General features: G+C 41.3%; 1 protein-coding gene across 1 annotated transcript in view; it reads right to left on the minus strand.

The window, feature by feature from the left end:
- Nucleotides 1–11,101, minus strand: part of MEGF10 (multiple EGF like domains 10) — a 181,622-nt gene extending 170,521 nt beyond the window's left edge. Inside the window, exon 1 of the mRNA XM_078451403.2 lies at nt 10,868–11,101. The gene's annotated coding sequence lies outside the window, so the exon portion shown is untranslated. The remainder of the gene's footprint in view (nt 1–10,867) is intronic.
- Nucleotides 11,102–24,598: the final 13,497 nt, after the last annotated feature.

The raw sequence follows: 24,598 nt of genomic DNA on the forward strand, positions 1-24,598 counted from the left end.
TGTTTTCTCTGTTTCAGTCTAGTAGCTCTAGATTGTAACAGCAAGTTAGAATGTTCTACAGGTAAGATGCTCCACACTGCTGATGACTGATGTCCTCTCGACAGAAAGAGGACCACAGGCCACTCTTGTGCCAGAAGCATCCTTTTGCTTATGGGGAAGCTTCATATTCAGAGGTACTGCTCGTGGAGTTCAGGAAATGATGGCTGAAATAAGTGAGAGAGAGGAGCCCAAGACGCCATACCTCCTATCGCTTTGTCCCCATTAGCAAAATGTGAGGAAAAAAATGAAAGCATTCCAATATTAGACTTGAGGAAAGATGTCATCTAAAACTAAGGAAAAAAATACATAGTCTATAGTCTTGGTCTGATTTTCCTGACAAATTACAATGCAGGTGGAGGGTGGAAAACAGGACTGAGATTTGCTAGTTGGCCAATTTGGAGGGCTGCTTGTGTTTTAGTTTCTAAAGAGTGGGGCTCTGCTAATGCTGTTGACTTCCTAGTCACTGGATTTGCTGCCTAGAAAAGTCAGTCAACTATGTTGGTGCTGGCCCATTGCTTTCTGACACAGAGCTCTACCAACCACAGAAAGAGGGGCGAATTAATGGATACAGAAAGCTCCAGACCCTCATAGCTACACCAGGTTCCAAATTATATGACAGTTGGGGTTCCCAAAGTTGGCTGTTTTCTATCACTGTATAACTTTAATTCTATATTAAACACTACGCTTCAAATGTTTTTGAACTTTTTGTTTAAGTACAAAATACACACCAAAAAAGGATACAAATAGAATTGAACAGCTCAACACATTTTCACAAAATGAACACACTCACACAACCAACACCCAGATTAAACAGACCAGAAGCCCTCCTCGGCCAGGGTTTTAATTCTGACACAACATGAAGGGCCAGCAAGCATCCCATGCCTAAAAAACCATTTAGTACGGAACATGCCATTTGGCACATAAACCACAATAAAAGACAACATATCACTTCTCTATTTGTTCAACGAAAGCTGCATCAACACAGAACTTCAAGTAGAGCACGGTCATGCCTCATAGCACCCAGGAGTCAGCCTCTCCAAATCACAGGAGTGGAGCCAAAGGAACAGGCCTAATGACAATGAGGTAAAAATTAATTAACTAATCAGGAGCGTGGTCAACACAGTCTTTTTGCCACCTGCAAAGAACAGTTTTCCCTTCCCCTTCTCCACTTCAAAAGTACCTACATCACTGGTAAAACCAAATATCCACTTAGTAAAGTATAAACAAACTGCAAGAGGAGGGAGAATGGAAATATAATGAAGAAAATAAAGCCACTTGCCTCTCTGCAATCCACTTGCTTCTCCTTCTTTAATGGATTTACAGTGATAGTCTATCATCAAGGTACAATGACAGACTTAATTACAAGAAGCTCTAAGTGATCTAAAGAAAATCGTATATTGCCATCTCCTGGGTACAAACCTCCTTAAGCCTAATCTTCCCAGTCAGGAAACCTCTTATCTCAAAGACAAAAGGATTCCTACTGGCCAATGAATACCAGCTGTCTGAATACTCTTTGTAAAAGGGCTCTCCACAGCCCACTACGTCCAGAAAAGACTTTCTGCATTCTACCTCACTCAGGGCTGTATTCTGTGCTGAAGGAAGGGAAGGGGAGGGGAGGGGAGGGGAGGAGAGGGGAGGGGAGGGAAGGGAAGGGAAGGGAAGGGAAGGGAAGGGAAGGGAAGGGAAGGGAAGGGAAGGGAAGGGAAGGGGAGAAAGAAAGAAAGAAAGAAAGAAAGAAAGAAAGAAAGAAAGAAAGAAAGCCTTCTACAAATATCCACAGGAACTAGGGACTAAGTTTCCCTTTGAAGGAAACTCAGAAGCAAAGGCTGAATGAATGACATACTTTTTCATAAAGGGAGTAATGAGGCTAAAAGAACAATCCTGTGCGAAAAGTCTGTGACCTATGCTGAGGCTATGACCTTGAATTTGAATCTTCGGACACAAAGAATGTAGCCAATTGTTGAGCTCTGAATTAGATCTTTACAGGAAGTTTGCAAGCCTTTCCCTCTGGGGCTAGAATCCAGTTTGGAAGTTGAGGGTGAGGGGTGGTATCTAAATGATAGGGAAGCCCCCAACATCATAACTGTCCATACACATCAACTTTCTAACCGATTTAACTTTATCTCAATCGCAGAGAAACCTTCTTGGCTTCGAAATTTATTACCTGAATCTAGATTTGGAAGGATTGTGAACATATCATCACATACACAGGAACCATACCCCTGAACAGAGAATCATTCTTGGAGTTTATAGGCCTTGATTTAAGTGGACTTTCAGATCAAACACCTGTCTTTGATGAGCCCAGGGGAAAGAGGTGGAAAAATGTGCTTGCGCCTCTCATGGATAGAGAGAGGTCTTTTTTAGGTTTTAAATCAATAATAAAACCCTGCAATAAGGTGAGTCAGTGGAACATATTCAGAAACAGTTCTTCATTGGCCAAAGATCAACTGGGAGTTCTAACGGACCTGTGTCTCCCTAACGCCACATCTCATGCTCCCAAACCAGATTAATGATGCTTCTACAGAATTACTTTCTTCCTTCCCAAATCCTACCTCTGACACATTGCTGCAAGTAGTTTAACTGTGAAAGGCCTTGACCTCCTTTCTTTGTCTCTCCAATTCAAGTGTGTCTGTTTCCTTGGGGCTACCAAGCTCAGTTGGATGGCTGGCCGGAGCAGAATGTAGCATCAGCCAACCCGGGAACAATGGGCCCCTTTCTCTGGCTGTCACATGAACAGCGTAGTGTTACAGCCATTGTCCCTCTAAGCAGAGAGGGAGAGGCACGGGTTCTCACAGACTAGCTATTCTCCCTGACCCCCTCTGACCAAGTCACTAAAATGTTTTTAAAAAAAAAAAAAAAAAAAAAGAAGAAGAAAGAAAAAGGAAAAAAGTTGTGCCTTCTGAATGGAGCAAAAGAGCCCTAACAAGGATTGCAGTACATCCAGGGACCACCTGGATCAGAACACCTTGCCAAAAATAAACATCCCTGGGCCCCACGACACACCAACGGGGTCCAAATCATTAGAACGGGGGCCAGTGTCTGCCGGTGATTCTCAGGCCTCTGTTTGAAAACAGGCTGCACAGAAGTCTCAAGTCTTGCTAACCTCTCTAACGAGCAGAGTATGCACGCCCCTCTGTTCAAGGGAGGCACAGGAGATGGGGGTATACTGAAAGGCAGAGGCTCTCTACTACAGGTACCAAATCTCAGGGCTGGGGGGGGGGGAAACACCAAGAGAAGGCAGGTGAGAATGATCGGGGCACCAAGGAATGTGGAAAGGAAGGCTGGAAATGAAAAGAAAACAGCTGGTCAGAAGGTAATAAGAATTTGGGGGTAGGGTCAGCAATGAGGACAAGGGGAAGGAGCAGAAAAGTTAAAAGAAAGCACAGAAGCCATCTAAAAGAGGCTGGAGCCTTCAGCAAAAGATGGACGGGAAGAAAATTCCAGGGATGGTGGGAACAAACAGCTTTTAAAAAAACCGGTTTCATGTCCAGTTTCAAATAATTTAATAATTAATAGCAACCAATAATAACGTATGAAATGATTATAATTAATATATGATAGTTAATAATAATGAATGGTTTGATAATTTAAGAATAGCAACCAATTAAAATATACGAAAAGATTATAATTAATATATAACCATTAACTATACTAATAAATTTTTTAATGTTTATTTATTTTTGAGAGAGACAGAGAAAGAACTCAAGTGGGTTGGGGCAGAGAGAAAGGAAGACACAGAATCCGAAGCAGGCTCCGGGCTCTGAGCTGTCAGCACAGAGCCCGACGTGGGGCTCGAACCCATGGACTGTGAGATCATGACCTTCGGTGAAGTCGGACGCTCGAACCGACTGGGCCACCCAGGCGCCCCAACAATAACAAATAAATTAATGGTTTAATGGCTTTAAGTCTTAAGACGTGAACTTCCTCCACAGTCCCAAGCCTTAAAGGTCAGCTACTCAGAGCTACACGTTGGGTGACACTTTGTAAAATTAAAGAAATAGGAAGTGACATCCGTGGTTCGGTGGACAACTTCACATGAGAAGACACGGCACAGCAGTGTGGCAAGATAATCCCTAAACTGAGGATCTGAAGGGAAAATGCGAATTCAGATCCAGATGATGCCCCTGACCCTACCCCCACCCCCAGTAAGCCCCATAGTTGTTGAATGAGTTAAGTTTCCTCATTTCACGCCTTCTCATGGAACGGGGGCTCCATTTTTATGTGAATCCCAATAGGTGTCCCAAACCACATCTGGTTTAGATAATGAAAGAGCAGTGTCCTACGAGGGGCTCCTCTAATGTCCATAGTGCTGTGGGAGCAGGCAGAATCCAGTCCTGGGGTCCCCTGTATGTTAACTCACCACTCCTGTGGAACGCTTGAGCCACTGTTCTTTGAAACATCTAGCAAACGTCTGCAGCCGTGTGTTGGCTGAGCTCGTTTCCTTATCTAAAACGTGCCGTGCACACTCGAGTCCTCTCTCTTCAAAGCCCCACAGTGCCAGGAAAATTTTGGCAACACACCGAACCCTCTCTCGAGAAGGAACTCTCGGAGAAGTTCTCAGAACGGCCTACTGGCCCTTACAACACCCAGCCTTACCCACTCAGTTGTATTTTTTTTTAATCTTTATTTTTCTTAAGGCAAGTATCTCAGTAATTCCACATAATAATCATCCCCTTGCCCTATACACCTGATAAATATCTGATTGGGCAAAAATAAAACTCAAACCAACTTCTTTCTTAAAGAATGCAAACGTCACATCTTGTCCTCAATTCCTTGTCCAAAAAAAAATAAACAAATAAAGTAGTGTTCTAAACATATCAATGGAGGTAGGTATTTAAAATTTTTCATTTTGGTGGCAAAATTAATCCCCTGGGCCCCAAACAAAGATTTTATACTTCTGTTTTGCTCCTGGAGGAACAAGTTAAGTCTGTGTTTTGATTTTCAGTTTACCATTAAAAAAATATTTTCAAAGAAGACAAACATGATTCTTTCCCAGAAGGTATTTATATGGTACACAGTGAGATGATCATCTATGGCGAGGTTTGAGAACTAAGCAAATCTGTGTAGCTCATTCGGATCGGCCAGGATGTTCATGACAAGGCACTCAGTCACCCACCCTCTAGGATAGGGCCTCCTTGCTCTCAAAGATAAGATGTTTTTAACAGATGTTAATATCCTGCACATGTACCCATTAAGACGAGGTTCCCATGCTGAAATACTGTTTTCTTTGTCTTAGAAGGGGGGAAGGGTACAATTGATTGCCTTCTGAGTAGGAAACTGAGGTGGTTAAAATGCTTTACATAGTTTCTTTATCTAATAGCATAAATCACTACAAATGAAACAAGAGAGGAAGTCACTGGAAATGAACCTCCATCATAAGAGGATAGATGATCACATTCACACTTTCCAGACTGGCTAATGGCAGAGTATGCATTATTAAATGACATCCACATGCCAACCTGTAGTTTTGCGAATAAAATTGTATAAAGTAAAACAACACTGGTTTGTGCTTTCTTTTTTCCCTCATCACATGAGAAATCTTTGCATCAAGTGTGATAAATTAATCTTCTGCGATAACTGTCTTTAAAAGAGAGTGATCACTGTGAAAAATAATCTTAAATTGCGAGGAAAAGAGAGTGTAGAGATAAATACAAAATCTTGGGGAATTCAGATACAATGAATGAATGAATGAATGAATGAGTGAGTGAATGAATGAAGGAATGAATGCAGAGACGAGCTAAGACACTCACAGAAGTACACACAGATGCAAGCTTAAACTAAGGTAGAAAAAGTTCATTTTGGAAATAGCACTGAAAAGGAAGACAAATCAACAAAACCCAATGAATTGTAGTTGATTCTTAAAACTGAGCTAATTTTTAACACAGAACACTGGGCGCACATCCTTGAGAAATGGAGACCACAGGCAATTCTTAATATTGTTTGTGTGAAGTCCAAACAATCAGGACGTTTGTACTCTGGGCGCTGATACTGCTCCCTTCCTGCCCTATGCCACCGGAACTTTCATGCATCAGCCTATGAATGAACACTTTTCGTGGTTCATCCTTTGGTGAAGCTGCCCATGAGCTAAAATTTCCATCTTGGTCATTACCCCGCAACGTTTGTTCACTCGTTTGCATGTTATTGCCTATTTCAATAATTACAAAAAATGAGTGAGATGGGGTGCCTGGGTGGCTCAGTTGGTGGCGCATCTGACTTCGGCTCAGGTCATGATCTCATGGCTCATGAGTTCAAGCCCTGCGTCGGGCTCTGTGCTGACAGCTCTGAGCCTGGAGCCTGCTTCGGATTCTGTGTCTCCCTCTCTCTCTGCCCCTCCCCCTCTCATGCTCTGTCTCTCTCTCTCAAAAATGAATCATAAAACATTTTAAAAATATTAAAAACAAAAAAGGAGTGAGAAATGAAACAATTAAAAGCCTAAAGTAATAAGAAATTTTTGTCTCATGAAACTTAATACAAGTGAGCCAAAAATGGGAGTTAATAGACACGCAAAATAATGGCCCATCTTAAGCCTGAATCAAGACATTTGTTGAACTTAAACAGATCAACTGTTGTTCAAATGAGAAGGAAAGCACCAAAAGTATAGAATGTTTAAAGCGAGAAAAATTAAAGAAAGGAGTAAACACCGAATGCAGTGTGTAAATGGCTAACTATAATTAAACATTTTGTAATTCACGTGTCTCCCAGGGCCAGCATCCCTTATACATGGTAGGCTTTCGCACCATCGATCTTTGGACCTATTTTTAGGAATGCATCCTGTACTAAAGTAGGAAAAAAGAGTACTAAACTGGTCACCATATTTATGATTGAATATAAAAACAAATACAAAGGGATGTATAAATTGACAAGCACGGGGCAAAAGTGCTTTGCTTTTACTGGCACTGGCACTTCCAGGGCCCCGACACTGTCATTCACAACGAAAACCATCCACAGGTATCATACACTCAGCTCTTGTATCATAGCTCTGCCACGGTGTTGAACATGCAACATCAATGCAATGGCATCTAGTGTTTCATAAGTCTCAGGATAGTCTATCTTGCCCATTTACCACTCTGGGTTACTAACTGTGTATACTATGCCTAGCCAAATTGTAAGTTCTTGACTGGCTTCTCCACAGCCCTTGGTACGTACATAGTGCCTATCCCGAACGCTCTGTGTGCTAAGGAATGTCACCTAGCATTTATTCATTCCATCTTCCCCCACCTTCCTTAGGCATTTATGATGTAACTCTTATGTGCCAGCCATGCAGATAAAGGCTTAAAATAAGGAATGGTAAACTCACCAATCAGCTGGACAAACATCCAGGGAACAAACACGGTTGACACAATATCATAGATGCCACAGTAAAGCTATCCACACAGTAGACTGGGAATCATAAGAGCTATCGCTGAGTTTCTGACAGACAATTAGGAAATTAGCGTGAGTCTTAACTTGAACTGTATCTTGTAGGATGAATGAGTAATATGGGGATTGGATGAAAAAGAGGAACAAAGACATTTCGGGCAGAGAAAACGGCATACACGGCTAGGTTGGGGAGAAGTAAGAGCAGGCAATGTATCTTCTAAGGAAGAAGAACAAGTCAAGATTAGTGGGGCAGGAGGCCCGCAGAAGAGGCGAGCAGAAAACCTGCTATTTTGCTCTTACGTATCGTGTTAAAGACGTTAAGCGTTATGCTCTCCACCGGTGTTACTCCAATTGTGATCTCAGGTCACCTCCACCAGATTCATTTAGGGATCTTCTCAGATGCAGATGTCTGGCCCTTGCATCTAGAGTGAAGCCCTGCAATCTGCATTTTCAATAAGCACCTGGGTGACACTGATGCTTACCACCCGGAGAGCTGCCAAAGATTTTTAACCAAGGTAATGACATGATCGGATTGGTGTTTAAAATGTTTTTTTTAACGTTTATTCATTTTTGGGAGACATAGAGCATGAGCGGGGAAGGGGCAGAGAGAGGGAGACACAGAATCTGAGGCAGGCTCCAGGCTCTGAGCCGTCAGCACAGAGCCCGACGTGGGGCTCGAACTCTCAAACTGCAAGTTCATGACCTGAGCTGAAGTCGGTCGCTCAACCGACTGAGCCACCCAGGTGCTCCCAGATTTGTTTTTAAAACTATGCTACTAGACTGAGCAGACAACCACGAGGAAGGTACACTCACTGCTGCTACATGAGCATGTCACTTGGGTTTGCCATAGGGAACTTGTAAAACTGCGGACTTTTCACCCATCTCCCAAGACTTACTGCACGTGGATCAAAGTGGACGGGGCTGGGATTTTTTAAAATTATTTTTTAATTTTTTTTTAATGTTTTTATTTATTTTTGAGAGAGAGACAGGGCATGAGTGGGGGAGGGGCAGAGTGCGAGGGAGACACAGAAGGGGAAGCAGGCTCCAGGCTCTGAGCTGTCAGCACAGAGCCTGGCACAGGGCTCAAACTCACGAACCGTGAGATCATGACGTGGGCTGAAGTCAGACGCCTAACCGACTGAGACATCCAGGCACCCGGGGGGGGCTAGGATTTATACTAGGTTGAACAGTATGAAATTGCCATTTTATATAGGCCAAAAATGGGCAAATTGTGGCCATTTCTCACAGCCCAGTCTAACTAAAGCTCAGAGTAACTGAGGATGTGCACACAGAGCTGAATACTTTTCCTCTTCTATTAATTATCGACCCCATTACTCACTTGGCCTGCAATGATGGAAGTGACATAATTTACAAACCTAAGACAAACAGGAGGTTCAAAAGCAACAACCAATGAAGCAAAGCAGCTAATCTGGGGGCTGCAGAGACAGAAGGGACCCTGGAGATTCGCCTGCTCTTTCCCCACCTCCCAACACAAATTTACACAGGAGGAAGCTGATGGGAGAAGTAACCTGCTGGAGGTTATCCTGAATATTTTGTTCAATTCCTCAGTGATACGTTGTCTTCATTTTAACAGATCTTGAAATCGTTATAGCTAAAAAGTATTTGGGATTTAATTTGTGGAGAGCTAGTGTCACAGGATGCCCTCAAATGCATAACATGGGGAGAAGGGGAGACACGAGGCCAATATGCGTTTTTAAAATGAAGCCAACAAACTTAAATGATATGGAACATAGACCAGCACTTGAAATGTAATAGCGACTCAATAAATATTCAATGAACGAATAAATGACCTCCAAGAAATAGGTTAACGGGGGTATATTCACGCAAGGAGTTTCTAAGGCACCGGCCAGTCTGTCCCAAGCACCCTTTGGCCCCCAACCATGACCTCTCCTCTAAAATCCCAGCCCTGCCACATGCACCTTTCTTTCCTCTGAAAGGGTCCCAGCAGACAGCAATACAAAGATCATGTGTGAGTTAAATTTGGCATTACATCTCGTCCTAGGTGATTGGGACGCACACATGAGCGCAGCCTTCACAGCTCATCCCAGTACAAATAATAGCTTACACTTCGCTATATTATGGTGATACAATGGTTAACGTTAGCTGTATGGTCATCACCATGACCATAACTAATTATCTGCCAGGCTTTTAGCACTCCACGGCTACTGACTCCAGTGACTCATTGAATCCTTTTAACAATCTTCTGGTGTAAGGATTTTCATTACCATTCAGAGTTTATAGATGAAGATAAGAGAGATTAAGTAACTTGCCCCAAACGCCACAACTGGAAAGGGGAAGGGCTGAGAGTTGACCTCAGGTGGCCCGGTCCCCAAACTCACCCTCTACTTAACTCTTTGATCTCAGAGCAGCAAAACTAAAAGTACCCTGCAAGCCAGGCCCCCAGAGCAGTCATGTCAGGAAGATGACACTTCTGGACAAAAAGATTGGATCCTTGTCTTTTCATCCATAAGGAATGAAGTATCTGCAGTTGAGAAGACCATACACAACGTGAGATCCAGGCTATAAAGGAGAAAGGCAAGAAGAACCAGCGAGAAAGTCATTCTCCTCTGTCTAGCATGGATTTTACTGTCTGAGAACTTTTTGGCTAATAAAAATCCCAAGCTTTAACTCTCCCCCTAAAGAGTTTGGGTCTTCCTATGAGGATATTATCTAAAGAAACATCAAATAAATCACTACACCTCATTTACTCCATGGTGCCATCCTCAATTCCAGGAAGAACTATAAAGACAAAATATTTCCCTTAAAGCAGGGCTCAAAGTCCAAGTTCTTTAAAGGACTGCCACAAGATAGATCTTTCTGCGGTCTGAAGAACCGCCCCTCCTAACATTCCCTGTGAAGCCAGGCACACCAACAAGGAAGAGATCCCTCTGGTCTAAGTCACCAGGCTGTGATCCTCACACCCCTAAAGGACTCCGAGAACGCAGGAAGAGGGAGCATCCCAAGCCTGTCTGCACAATGCGAATATCAAGTCCTGGAGAAAGATAAGTTTGGAAAATAAGGAAAGGTCCCAGAGAAGGCAAGCTGGTGTGGAAGAAAGGGTCCTGCTGAAACTGTTTGTCCTTCCCAGTCTGATTCCACGCTCAAAACCTCCCTACATCCAGCTATGACACCCGTCAACAGAGAATAAACACAGAAAAGGCAATGCAAGGGCAGAAATTATGCACAACAAAATGTGTAATGGAGGTGTCTCTCCAGGAAAAATACTCCAGGAAGTTCCTATATAGCCCCCCAAAACAGGACCAAATGTAAACAGTAACAATGAACCCTTGAGACAAAGTAAACAACCCAGACTGAGTCCATCCCGCCCAGGCTCACACGGCACCCGGGTCTCCAGACTAAAGGAAAATATGTCCCCAACCCATAACAAACCAGCCAGCGTCGGGCCCAGGTCCAGGAGGTGCCAGAAGTGAGTTTGCCCAACTCTTACCCAGGTCCCGAGATCCTGAGATTTGCAGCACAACCCTTTCTGCCCGGTTTTCACCCAACGCCGGCCGAGAAACAAAATCTCTTCCAACAGCGCAGTTAGCCTCCAAGTAGCGTCCCTGAAGAGAGCGATACCTGGGGGGGTCAGGCTCCAAGGTGGACACGCGGGAAAGGAGGCCGGTCTCCGCGCGTTTCCAGACCCCTAGTTTTGCGCACCGGGGAAGTACTCGTCGCAAACTTCAACCAGGCTTTCCCCGTCTGGCCCGAGATGCTGGAGGAGGAGGGGAGTAACCCGAGCCGGGCCTGGGATGCGAGCAGTTGCCGCTGCTGCAGCTGCCGCCGCCGGGGCAGTGACCACTGGGGGGTGTCACTTGGCGCCTCTCACTCCCTAGAGCACCCGGCAGGATCCTACCGGCCAGACTGTGAGTCCCCACCGCGGGTCTCCCCTGCCCGGAGCGGCTTCCACCCCCTGGGAGTGACCCCAGCAGAGAGACCGGTCACGAAGTTGGCAAAAAGGGTGGCGGCAGGGGAGTCACCGCAAGAAATGAACCAAGGGGTGGTGGAGAGGGTGCCTGTCTGCCTTGAGCGCGCGCGCCCTAGTCAAAGTCCCTGGCAGGTGTTCTAGACCCTGTAGCAGGACTTGAGGTACTGGGGACAGCGCCCGAGCGGCCAGCTGGATGGACAGTTCGTCCCCACTGGTGCCAGGGAAGGAGCGCGAATAGGGGACGGAGAAGGGATAGGTGACCTAGGCGTGCCAGAGCGTGCGCTGCGGCCACAAAGTGGTTGGGAGGTGGAACGAGGAATTCGCGGGGAGAGGGGGGCAATGAGGGAGTCTGCTTTATAGAGGCGGGGCAAAGAGAACTCCCGGGACCGGCAGGAGAATCCATCCAGGCCCTCCGCCCGGCGTCGCCCAGAGATTTCTTGGGGAATGGCTCCCTCTGCCGACTAGCCAAGGAGGCCCCAGGAGACAAATCACAGAACGTTAGAAGGAAGAAAAGGTTTTCTTCCGTTTGAGGGTTGGCCTAGACGCAAATTCTGCAATCTGTTTCTCTAACTGTCCATCTTCTTCCCTCCCAAAGAACTTGCCCGCGTCCAGACGATGCAGGCGGACACAACCCTTTAACTGCTGGAAAGTTCTTATATTAAGCTGCATTCTCTCATGACCCCTCACACACCCCTCCACCACCCCTCCAAAAAAAGGCTTGTGCTCCATGCCCACGCCAGACGATCCTCTCCTACCAGATTTCTCTTCCTTACATTAACATGAACTCTTTCTTTTTGGAGACCTCTCAAACGCATATGCGCCTCCAGTCAGTAAAAGCATCGGCACTAGTCCATACTCAAAATTATGCTTGAATGAATAAGCATGTATCACCATCTTCCTAGGTCACACCCCTGGAAATACACAAGGGAAGAATGCGTTTGATCCATTGTTCGTTTACCAGGCATCATTTCCCCTTCTTCTGGTTAACAGCAGTTCCTTTTTTTTTTTTTTGGAGGCCACTCCTGCCACACTTAGCACAGTCTGGATGGGAAAGTCTCTCAAAATGGTCCAGCTTTTCCAGGTCCGAGAGTGGGCACCTGCCCTAAGCTAGTCCTTTCAGACCTTCTCTGCCAGGAGTGTAAGCTTTGATCAGAACCACAAATCTAGAGCTGATTGACCATATGACTGTGTTCTGAAGATTGGCCAGGAGCTCGTGTCACTTAATCCCCCAAAGCTATCCCCGCTGTAAGTTTTATGAACTTGGTTGCTCCACTGCCTCTGATTTTTCTAATCAACTATAGTGAGACATGATTTACATTCAATGAGTTGCACTCATATTAAGTATACAGCTTGATGAGTTTTCAGCAAATGTGTACATGCATGCAGCCACTACCACAATCAAGAAAATGCATAACTCCATTGCTCTAGAAAGTTCCTTTGCACCCTGTTGAAGGGTTTCCACACCATGTCATCCCCACCCACTGAGCTGCTTTCTGTAACTACAGATTGAATTCGTCTTCTCTCGAGTTTCTAGAATGGAATCACATAATATGTATTTCTGTGTCTGGCTTCCTTCACTGAGCCTAATGTTTCTGAGATGCATTGATGTCGTTTGTATCAGCAGCCTGTTTCTTTTTATTGCTGAGTACCATTCCACTGGATGGCTATGCCACAATTTGTTTCCCCATTCACCAAATGTTGATAGACATTTGGGTTGTTTTGAGCTTAGGTTCATTATGAAGAAAGCTGCTAGGAACATTGTTGCACAAGTCCCTTTGTGGACAGGTGATGTTATTTTTCTTCTTTCAAAGCACTGGAATTACTGATTTATACAGTAAGTGTATATTTTTATATAGTAAGTGTATAATTATATAATAGTATATTATATATATAATATAGTATACAATTATACAGTAAGTGTATAATTATATAATAGTTTTCCAAAGTGAATGTATCACCCTTACGTTCATACCAGCAACGTTGGAGAGTTCCTCCACATCAACAGTTGGTACTGCCATTCTTTTTATTGTCACGACTCTACTGGATATACAGAGGTATCTCACGGGTTTTTTTAAACGTCTCATTTATTTTTGAGAAGGTCTGTGTGAGTGGGGGAGGGGCAGAGCGAGAAGGAGACAGAGGGTCTGAAGCAGGATCTGTGCAGCGCAGAGTCCGACACAGGGCTCGAACCAACCAACCGTGAGAGCATGACCTGAGCCCAAGTCAGACGCTTACTCCATTAAGGTTCCCCTCTCATTGTGGCTTTAATTGCATATCCCTAATGACTAATGACGGTGACCATCAAAGGTATTTACCATCTTTTCGTGTGCTTGCATGCCATTTGTCCTTCAAGGAAGTGTCCAAATCTTTTGCACATTTTTTAATGAGGTCATTTGCATTCTTGTTATTGTGTTGTAGGAGCTCTTTATATATTTTGAATACCAGGCCTTTGTCAGATATGCGTGTAGTACATATACCCTTCTGATCTGTTTCTTGCCTTTCAACTTCTTGATGTTGTGTTTCAAACAACATAGGTTTTTTTATTTTGATGAATTCAAATTTACGAATTTCTTATTTGATCGTTGGGTTTTTATGTTTTGTCTAAGAAAATGCTTACCCCCAAGGTCATTAAGATACTCTCCTATGGCTTCTTCCAGAAGTTTAGTTTTAGCTGTTATGCTTAGGTGTATGATCCATTTAGAGTTAATTTTTGTACATGGCATGAAGTAAGCCCATTGTTTTTCATGGAGGTATCCAGTTGTCAGAAGATGACCATTTGTCAGAAGATTGTCTTTTCCCAGTTGAATAACCTTGGCACTTTCACAAAAATCAACTGGCCATATGAAAATGAGTCTGTTCCTGGACTCACCACTCCTTTCATTTGATGTATATTTCAATTCTACGCTAATACAATGCTGTCTTGATTACTAAAGCTTTATACTAAGACTTCAACTTAGGTATAATAAGTTTTCCAATTTTGTTCCTTTTCCTAAATTTGCTTAACCCTTCAAGATTGTGTTTCTAAAACTTCATCATGAAGTTTGGAATTAGCTTGTCAATGTTTTAAATTTTTATTTTATTTTATGTTGAGAGAGAGGCGAGGGGAGGAAGGGAGGGGCAGAGAGACAGGGCGGAGAGCGAATCCCAAGCAGGCTCCATGCTTAGCAAAGAGCCCAACGTGGGTTTCCATCTCAACAACCATGAGATCATGACCTGAGTGGAAATCAAGAGTTGGACATTTAAACGACTGAGCCACCCAGGTGCCCCACCTTGTCAATGATTTAAAAATTCACTTTGGAATTTTGATTGAAAATGCCTGGTATATATCGATAACCTCAAAGAAAATTGATACATGAATAGTATTAAATCCTGCAATCTACAAACATGTTGTATCTCTCCATTAATTTAGGTCTTCTTTAATGTCTCTCAGTAATATTTCTTACTTTTCAGCATACTAGTTTTTCACATATTTAAAAAATGTATCCCTAAGTTCCTTTTTATTTTTGGTGCTACTATAAGCTGAATTATTTTTCAATTTCAGTTTCTGATTATTACTAGTATGGAGAAGTAAACTTGGAATTTTGTGTGGTAGCCTCGTATATTTTACAGCCTGACTAAATTTCCTTATTAGCTCTAGCAGTTTTTTTTAAAGTTATTTAGGATCTTCTACCTACAAATAGGGTTTTGCTTCTTTTATTTCTTTTTTTTTTTTTTTTTTTTTTTTCACTTATGGCTCTGGATAGGATACACAGGACAAGATTGAATAAAAGTTGTAAAAATGAATATATTTGCCTTATTCCCCATCTCAGAGCAAAACCAGTCTTTTACCAGTAAATAGGATGTTAGCTGTGGACTTCGCATATTTTATTAGGATGAAAAAGTCCCACCATTACAAGTTTTTTCACCATAATGACTGCTGTGTTTGCTCAAATATTTTTCTGCCCCAGTTGAAGCGATTGCATAGTTTTTCTCCTTTATTTTGTTAATTGGTTGAATTGTGAAGATTCTTTTGCATTCCTGCATTAAGGCCTACTTTGCCTATGTGTATTATAGACTTTATGTACTATTAGATTTGCTCAATCAGGAGGAATATTGGTCTGTATCATTGTTTTCTTATGATCTCTTGGTCAGGCAGAAGGGTCATCAGTCTTTAGCTATTTGAGGACTTTGCAGTCCTCTCCACAAAGAAACCAGGGCCCTGAAGGTCTTCTGTGTACATCATCTCTCCAATGCCTCCTGTCCACACTGGCATTCCAGTGTGCTTTTTACTACCACAGTCATAGCTTATCTGCATCCTGGAGGTTTCCCAGTGAGTCCCTGCACCCTCTATAACTCCCTGTTGCCTGTGAACTGGAGGGTGTCTACTGACATTCTGCTCCCTCTCCAGGCCCCTATGTGGCTCACATGCAGCCCAGAGGATTCCCACAGAGCTACTACTCTCTCTGCATGTTCACACTATTCACACTACTCAGCTACTCATCACCAGTGGTTTGCTTGCACACCAGAGGGTTGCTTCCTGATGGCTTAGGGACTTCAGAGCAGCTCTAGGCTGGGCACACCAACGAACTTGTTTGCTCTCCAGTATCCTGAACTATACCTTCTCCAGGGAGGTCTAAACCTTTTCCAATTTTATCCTTTCTTAAGCACTTTCTTGGCACTAGAGTATCATGTAGAATGGTCATATCATCATTTTTCATTAACATTAATAATCCTTTATATTAAAATGCCTCTGCTTAACCAACAGTGTGGCTTCTATCTCCTGAGTGGACCCAGACTGCCACACCGCAATCAGGCACGACCTTTCTGGGGTCTCTATTCAAAGACCCCAGATGTTCAGTGAAAACTATGCACTCTTCACTCTGCTTATCAGCCCCACAAGGGTTTTCAGTTTCCTGATTGGTATGTGCCTAATCTTATACAGTTTTACCCGATTTAACATGGCTTATGATTCAGCAATACAAGGACTCTATGAAAATTTCTGGAAGTTTCTCCTCATATAAATCTTTCTTCTTTGGTACACCACCCTCCGAAATCCAGCCACCTCAGCCTCTCAGCATCTGATTGTCTCTCCTATGCTCCTCTACTCGGTGGTCCAGGAAGTAGCTCTAGTCAGAAAGCTGGAGAGATTCTGGGGTTCACCACATATGGGCAGGGATCACAGTCCTCTTGCCCAAGGTCTGAAAAGAGTTGTTTTGGTTTTTTTTCACGTATCTTGTCCAATTTGTGGTTGTTTAAAGCTGGAGTATAAGTCCAGTCTAGTTACTCATTTATAGCCAGGAGTTCTTTTTCTTTATTTTGAAAGAATACTTTGAAAAAATTCCTCCACATGGTTTCGATGTTTTTATTCCTTTTCTTTGTTGCTACTTATTTTGCTTGAGATGAAAAGAATTGCATTTTGTCACTTTCATCCAAAGACCTTGGAAAGATACACATGCGGTACCCAGAATGAACACATGAAGCATTTCATTCAGATAAAGCCTGGATTACAGTGAGGTTTTTTGTTTTTTTTTTTTTTTACTACCTCTGTTCTGAACACTTATAGTATTATTAACATAAGATTTTATGGGCTTTTGGTGGTGGTGGTGGTGGTGACCATACTATTCTGTTAACAGAGAATTTATAATCTACTAAAACTCCAATTAGTTTTCCTATTTGTTATTAAGCCTGACTTTTAAAAATATTATTTACACAATTAGTTGGGACTTTCATAGTAATTTTACAGGACTATTCATTTAGTCCTTTGAAATTCCATTTTTCTATATGCTGTCAATCTTTAAAATTTGAGATCTTGGTGGAACGAATAACTGTCCTAGTATATTAGCTGGCCAGCTCAAAATCATGATATATGAAATTTGATCGGCAAGCCACAATACTCTTCAGCAAATACTTGTTCAACATATGGAAGCAGGTAAAATTCAGAGACACATTCTAACAGAGAGACATTATTCTCTGTTTATATCTATTCTCATCCTGCAGTATGGCTATTCAACCACGTATAAATGCTACAACTCCACCATATCCAGCCTCCTTTCTTCATCTGAGTCACAAGGACTTCATAGGATTTTTTCCCCGAGTACCTTATACATGCAGATGTGTTCTCATCCCTTTAATTTATATGTCTGGTAATATTTCCAATAAAGGAAATCAAGTCAACCTAGTAATTCTACTTCTTAGCAAATAAGATTAGCTTCTTACACCCATGACTTCCTCTCTGTACTGCTCTCAATCCTGTCTTTAAATCTATGATTTAAAAGCTTGCTTAGTTACAGCAACAGACTAAAGTTCACAGAATTTACTTCCTTCCCATCACCAAAGGAAAGAAAAAAAGGAGGGCGCGTTGCAGAGTGTTAATTTATAAATACGGCACAAAGTTCACATTTTTCACTTCATTCAATCCTAACAACAGAAAGTTTTATTGCTGTTTCACAGAAAACGAAGGCTCAGAAAGATCAATTAACTTTCCCATGATCTCATAGGTAGTAAGAGACACAGGTCTGACTCCAAAGACCTTGCTCTCTCCACTGTTTCACCTGCCTGAGAACTACATTTACCTATTCTAGTCTCCTGACAGCCCACCGTGGCTCTTTAAATTTCACCAAATGTGCTAGGTTTACTCACTTTTTCCCCCATTGACCTTGAAAACCTGCTTTGTAGGATTCGATTTTCCCTAGAGTCTCTGCTCAGGAGTCTTAGAAGCTTTTGGGTGTAAACAGCTTCATCTTACCCCCTAGTATGAATACAGGCCAGACTGAAACAGGTTGTTTCTTTAATCATAAGACTCAGCCAAAGGATCGGGAGAATTAGCAAGGTGGAGTTCAGGTCCCTTGAGTGTCCCCTCTGACTCCCTCCTTTCAGTCTCCCCCTCTTGACCTAGATTTCCTTTATACTTCCTTCGCAAGGATGACTCTTTCTACCTTTTTAAAAAGATTACTCTCTTTTAAAGATATTGGTGGGAAGAAAGGAAGAGACAGGACAATGAACAAGAAAATTGTATCTGCAGCACTTGACCATGAATTAGAAGTTAGGAGCATTTTTCTGTCTTCCCTTATGTAAGATGTCTCCACAGATATGAAGGATCTTGTTATTCTTGGGGAGATGGGCAGCATCCACCTGTGTATTCCCCTTAGTGTAGTGTCTTTCAGTTTTTTTGGTTTCATTTTTGTTGTTTTTTGTTAAATTTACCTGTTACCTCTGAAAGATGATTTTTCAGCTTTATTGAGCTCTAAGGACCTATAAGATTGTCTAAAGGTCTATAATCTGATTATTTGAGATACTTTTACATTGTGATAGGATTACCGCAAAGTAAGGTTATTTAACACCTCCATCATGTCACATAATTACCATTGCTTTTTCATGGTGAGAACATTGAAGATTTGCTCTTTGCAACTTTTTTTATTATACAATACAGTAGTGTTAACTACACTTACCATGCTGTACATTGGTTCCCCAGAATTTATTCATATTCTAACTGGAAGTTTATCCCCTTTGATCACATATCCCCATTTCTTCTACCTCCCAGTCCCAGGCAACCACCATTCTATTGTATGTTTCTTTTTTTTTTTTTTTTTTTTTTAATTTTTTTTTTTTTCAACGTTTTTTATTTATTTTTGGGACAGAGAGAGACAGAGCATGAACAGGGGAGGGGCAGAGAGAGAGGGAGACACAGAATCGGAAACAGGCTCCAGGCTCCGAGCCATCAGCCCAGAGCCTGACGCGGGGCTCGAACTCACAGACCGCGAGATCGTGACCTGGCTGAAGTCGGACGCTTAACCGACTGCGCCACCCAGGCGCCCCTCTATTGTATGTTTCTATCCATTCACCTTAATTAGAATCCACATGTAAGTGATATTCTACAGTATTTGTATTTCTCTGATTTATTTTGTTAGCATAATGCCCTCAAGGTCCATCCACGTTGTGGCAAGTGCCAGGATTTCCTTCTTGTTTGTGATGAAAATAATATTCCATTTTATAGATATAGACCACAGGTTCCTTATCTATTCATCTCTGAAAGGGCATTGAGGCTGTTCCACATCTTTTTTTTTTTTTTAATTTGCATTTTTTTTAACTTTTTTTTTAATGTTTATTTATTTTTGAGACAGAGAGAGACAGAGCATGAATGGGGGACAGGCAGAGAGAGAGGGAGACACAGAATCGGAAGCAGGCTCCAGGCTCTGAGCCGTCAGCCCAGAGCCTGACACGGGGCTCGAACCCACAAACCGTGAGATCGTGACCTGAGCTGAAGTCGGACGCTCAACCGACTGAGCCACCCAGGCGCCCCTAAAATTTGCATTTTTAATAAGATGGTTTTAATTGTGGTAAAATACACAAACCTGAAATTTACTATTTAATTATTTTAAGTGTACAGTTAATAGTAATAAGTATGGGGCATCTGGGTGGCTCAGTCAGTTAAGCGTCCCAACTCTCGATTTTGACTCAGATCATAATCTCCCAGTTCGTGAGATCAAGCCCTGTGTCAGACTCTGCACTAACAGCACAAAGCCTGCTTGTGATTCTCTCTCTCCATCTGTCTCTGCCCCTAGCCCCCTCTCTCCCTCTCTCTCAAAAAATATTTTAAAAAATAGTAATAAGTAAATACATATTGTCATGCAACCATCACCACAAGCCGACCTTTTCACCTTGAAAAAAATATTTGCCTCTCACATATATGAAACTCTATACCATTAAGTGATAAATCCCTTTTCTCCACTTTTTCCCAATGCCTGTCAACTACATTATAATTTGTCTCTATAAATTTGACATCTCTACATAACTTATAAAAGTGGAACCACACAGTATCTGTCTTTTTGTAACGGCTTTAATTCACTTAACATAATATCCTCACAGTTCATCTATGTTGTACCCTATGTCAGAATTTCTCTCCCTCCCAAGGCTAAATAATGTTCTATTGTATGTGTGTGTCATATATTGTTTATCTATTTATCCAACAGACACTTGAGTCACTTCCATGTTTTACTTGCTGTGGATAATGCCAATATAAATATAGGTGTACAACTAACTCTTGAGTTAATCTTGCTCTCAGTTCTGAGTATATATCCAGAAGCGGAATTGCTAGATCATAGGGTGATGTCATTTTTTTTGAGGTTCCACCATCCTGTGTTCCACCGTGGATATACCTTTTTAAATTCTCAACAGCAGTGCACAAGGGTCCCAATTTCTCCACGTCTTTACCAGCACTTATTATTCTCTATTTTCTCTCAATAGTAGCCATCCTAATGGATTTAAAATGGTATCTCATTGTGGTTTGACTCGCACTCCTAGAGATATTTTTAATTAGGCTTAACGCCCAGCGCGGAGCTTGAACTCATGACCCTAAGATCAAGACCTGAGCTGAGATCAAGAGTCAGATGTGTCACCAAGTGAGCCACCAGGTGCCCCTTGACTTGCATTTCTGTAGTGATTACTGATGTTGAGCATCTTCTCATGTGCTTATTGGTTGTTAACCTTCTTCAGAGAAGTGTCTATTCAAGTTCTTTGTCCATTTTGGAATTGGATTGTTTTGTACTGTTGCAGAGTATAGGTATTCTCTATATAATTTTCATATTAATCCCTGTGAGGCTGGTTCCATACCTTGACTGTTGTGACTAAGGCTGCATTGAACATAGTGGGGGGGGGGGGGCGTGCAGATATGTCTTCAAGACCCTAATTTCACTTCCTCTGGATATATACCCAGAAGTGAGATTGATGGATCATATGTTAGTTCTACTTTTAATCTTTTGAGGAAACTCCTCACTGTTTTCATAACAGCTGAACCAATTTACAGTCCCACCAACAGCACATGGGTTGCCTTTCCTCCACATCTTCACCAACACGTGTCGTCTCTTGTGTTACAAGAACAGCCATTCTAACAGGTGTGAAGTGACAGTTCATAGTGGTTTTGAAATGTGTTTGCAGTTTCCTGATGCTTAGTGATATGGAACACCTTTCCATGTACCTGTTGGCCATATGTATGTCTTCTTTGGGGGAAAAAAAATGTCTATTCAGGTCTTCTACTAATTTGTAATGGAATTATTTGGTTGTTTTTGGTTTTTGCTATTGAGCTGTAATAGGTTCCTTATACAGCTTGGATATTAACCCTTTAGGAGATACAAGTTGGCAAATGTTTTCTCACATTCTATAGGTTGCCTTTTCATTTTGTTGATTGTTTCTTTTGCTGTGCAGAAGATTTTTAGTTTGATGCAGTCCCACTTATTTATTTTTGTTGTTGTTGTTGTTACTTGTGACTTTGGTGTCGTATCAAAAAAAATCATTGCCAAGACCAACGCCGAGGAGCCTTTTCCCTGTTTTAGTTTACAGCTTTTATAATTTCAGGTCTGTGTTCAAGCCTTTAATCCATTTTGAGTTAATTTTTGTGAATAGTCTGTGATGGGGGTCCAATCTCATTCTTTTGTGTGTGATTATCCAGTTTTCCCAACACTATCTGTTGAAGAGATTGCTCTTTCCCCACTGAGTATTCTTGGCTCCTTTGTCAAATATTACTTGAAAATTATTCATGGATTTCTGGTCTCTGCTGGTCCACTGGCTTATGTGTCTATGTTTATGCCAATACTCTACTGTTTTGATGAACATCATTTTGTATTGTGATGATGTTACAATATAGACTGAAATCAGGAAGGGTGATTCCTCCAATTCTTTCCCAGGAGTGCTTGGACTACTTATGGTCTTTTATAGTTCCATATAAATTTTAGGACTATTTTTCCTATTTCTTTGAAAGATTCCACAGGAATTTTGATAGGGATTGCATTGAGTCTAGCCGGTTTGGGTGGTGTGGACATTTTAATAATATTAATTCTTCCTGTCCACAAACACAAGGTATCTTTCCATTTATTTGTATCTTCTTTCATTTCCTTCATCAAAGTCTTAGAGTTTTCAGTGTAGTGATCTTTCACCTCTTTGGTTAAATTTATTCTAAGCACTTTAATGTTTCTATTGCTATTATAAAGGAAATTATTTTTGTCATTTCATTTTCTAACTATTTCATTGTTAGTGAACAGAGACAACTGATTTCTGTATGTTGATTTGGTATCCCACAACTTTACTGATTTGTTAATTAATTCTAACAGGTTTTTTTTTTTTGTGGAGTCTTTAGGACTTTCAATATAAAATTATACCATCTGCCAACAGAGACAGTTTAGTTCTTTTATTTCTTTGTCTAGCACACCTGCTCTGGCTAAAACTTCCAGTGTTGTGTTGAATAAGAGTGGTGAGAGTAAGCAACTTTTTCTCATTTCTGATCTTGGAGGAAAAGCTTTTAAACTTTCACCATTGAGTATGATTTTAGCTGTGGCTTATCATATATGGTCTTTGGGTTAAAGTACACTCTGTCTAGATCAAGTGTGTTGAGAATTTTTATCATAAAATGATGTCATACATTGTCAAATGCTTTTTCTGCTTCTATTGACATGATTATATGATTTTTATCTTCCATTCACTTAAAGTGAGATATCACATTTGTTAACTGAATATGTTGTAACTATCCTTGTATCCTAGGGATAAATCCCACTTGCTCACGGTGTATGATCCCTTTAATGTGCAGCTGAATTCAGTTTCATTATATTTTATTGTGTATGCTTGCGTTTATATTCATCAGGGATAATGCTGTATAGTTTTCTTGTCCTGATCTAGCTTTGGTATCAGGGTAATGCTGGCTTTGTAAAATGACTTTGTGATTGTTCACCCTCTTCAATTTTTTGGAAAAGTTTGAGAAGGATTAAAATTAGTTCTTCTTGAAATGTTTCTTTTAAATGTTGAGAAGAACTCACCAGATAGTCCTGGGCTTTTCTTTGTTGCAAAGTTCTGATTACTGAATCAATCTCCTTACAAGGTACTGGGCTGTTCAGGCTTATTTCTTCATGATTCAATCTAGGTAGGTAGGTTGCACATTTCAAGAATTTATCCATTTTTTTTCCTAGGTAATCCAATTGTTGGCATGTAATTGTTTATAGTACCCTCTTATGATCGTCTATGTTTTTGTGGTTTTCAGTTAAAATGTCTACTCTTTTATTTCTAATCTTATTTGAGTCTTCTTTTTTCCACAGTATGCTAACTAAAAGTTTGCCAATTTTATGTTTCTGAAAACCTAGCTCCTAGTTTGATTGATCTTCTCTATTGTTTTCTGGTCTCTATTTCTGCTCTGCTATTTGTCAGTTCCTTTCTTCCATTAACTTTGGACTCAGATTGTTCTTTTTTTCAGTTCCTTGAAATGAAAAGTTAAATTGAGATTTTTCTTTTTTCTTAATGTAAGCATCTATTACTATACATTTCCTGCTTAGAACTGCTTTTGCTGCATCCCATAAGGTTTAGTATGATGTGTTTCCATTTTTGTGTTTCAAGATATTTCCCTTTTGATTGATTCTTTGACCCATTGTTTGTTCATGAGTATGTTGCTTGATTTCCACATGTATATGAATTTTCTAATGTTCCTCCTATTATTGATTTCTAGTTTTGAACCACTGTGATAGAAAAAGATATTTGCTATAATTTCAATCTTCTTAGATTTCCCAAGACTTGCTTTGTGACCTATCATATGATCTATCCATGTTCACTTGAGAAAAATATGTATTCACTGCTATTGGACAGTATGTTCTATACCTATGTCTTTCCGGTCTATTTGGTCTAAAGTATAGCTCAAGTCCAATGTTTCCCTATGATTTTCTGTCTGGGTGATCTATCTATTGTTGAATGTGGGTTATTAAAGTCCCCAACTATTATTGTGTTATTAGTTCTCCTTTCAGATCTGTATTTAATATATGTAGATGCTCCAGTGTTGGGTACACATACATTTGCAACTATTTTAGCCTTTTGATGAATTGACCCATTTATTATTTATAATGACCTTGTCTCTTGTAGTTTTTGGCTTAATGTCTATTTCATCTGCTGTAAGTGTAACTACACTTGCTTTCTTTTGGTTTCCACTTGCATTGAGTATCTTTCTCCATACACTCACTTTCAGCCTATGTGTGTATTAAAACCGAACTGAGTCAAAACCAAAACAAAACAAAACAAAACTGAACTGAGTCTCCGGGCACCTGGGTGGCTCAGTCACTTTAGCGGCCAACTTCAGCTCAGGTCATGATCTCACTATTCGTGGGTTTAAGCCCGTGTCAGGCTCTGCACTGACAGCTCAGAGCCTGGAGCCTGCTTCGTGGATTCTGTGTCTCCCTCTCTCTCTCTGCCCCTCCTGCATTTGTGCTCTTTCTCTCAAAAATGAAATAAACATTTTAAAAACATTTT

The sequence above is a fragment of the Panthera onca genome, chromosome A1, assembly GCF_046562875.1.
Source record: "Panthera onca isolate mPanOnc1 chromosome A1, mPanOnc1 haplotype 2, whole genome shotgun sequence".
Taxonomy (NCBI): Eukaryota; Metazoa; Chordata; class Mammalia; order Carnivora; family Felidae; genus Panthera; species Panthera onca.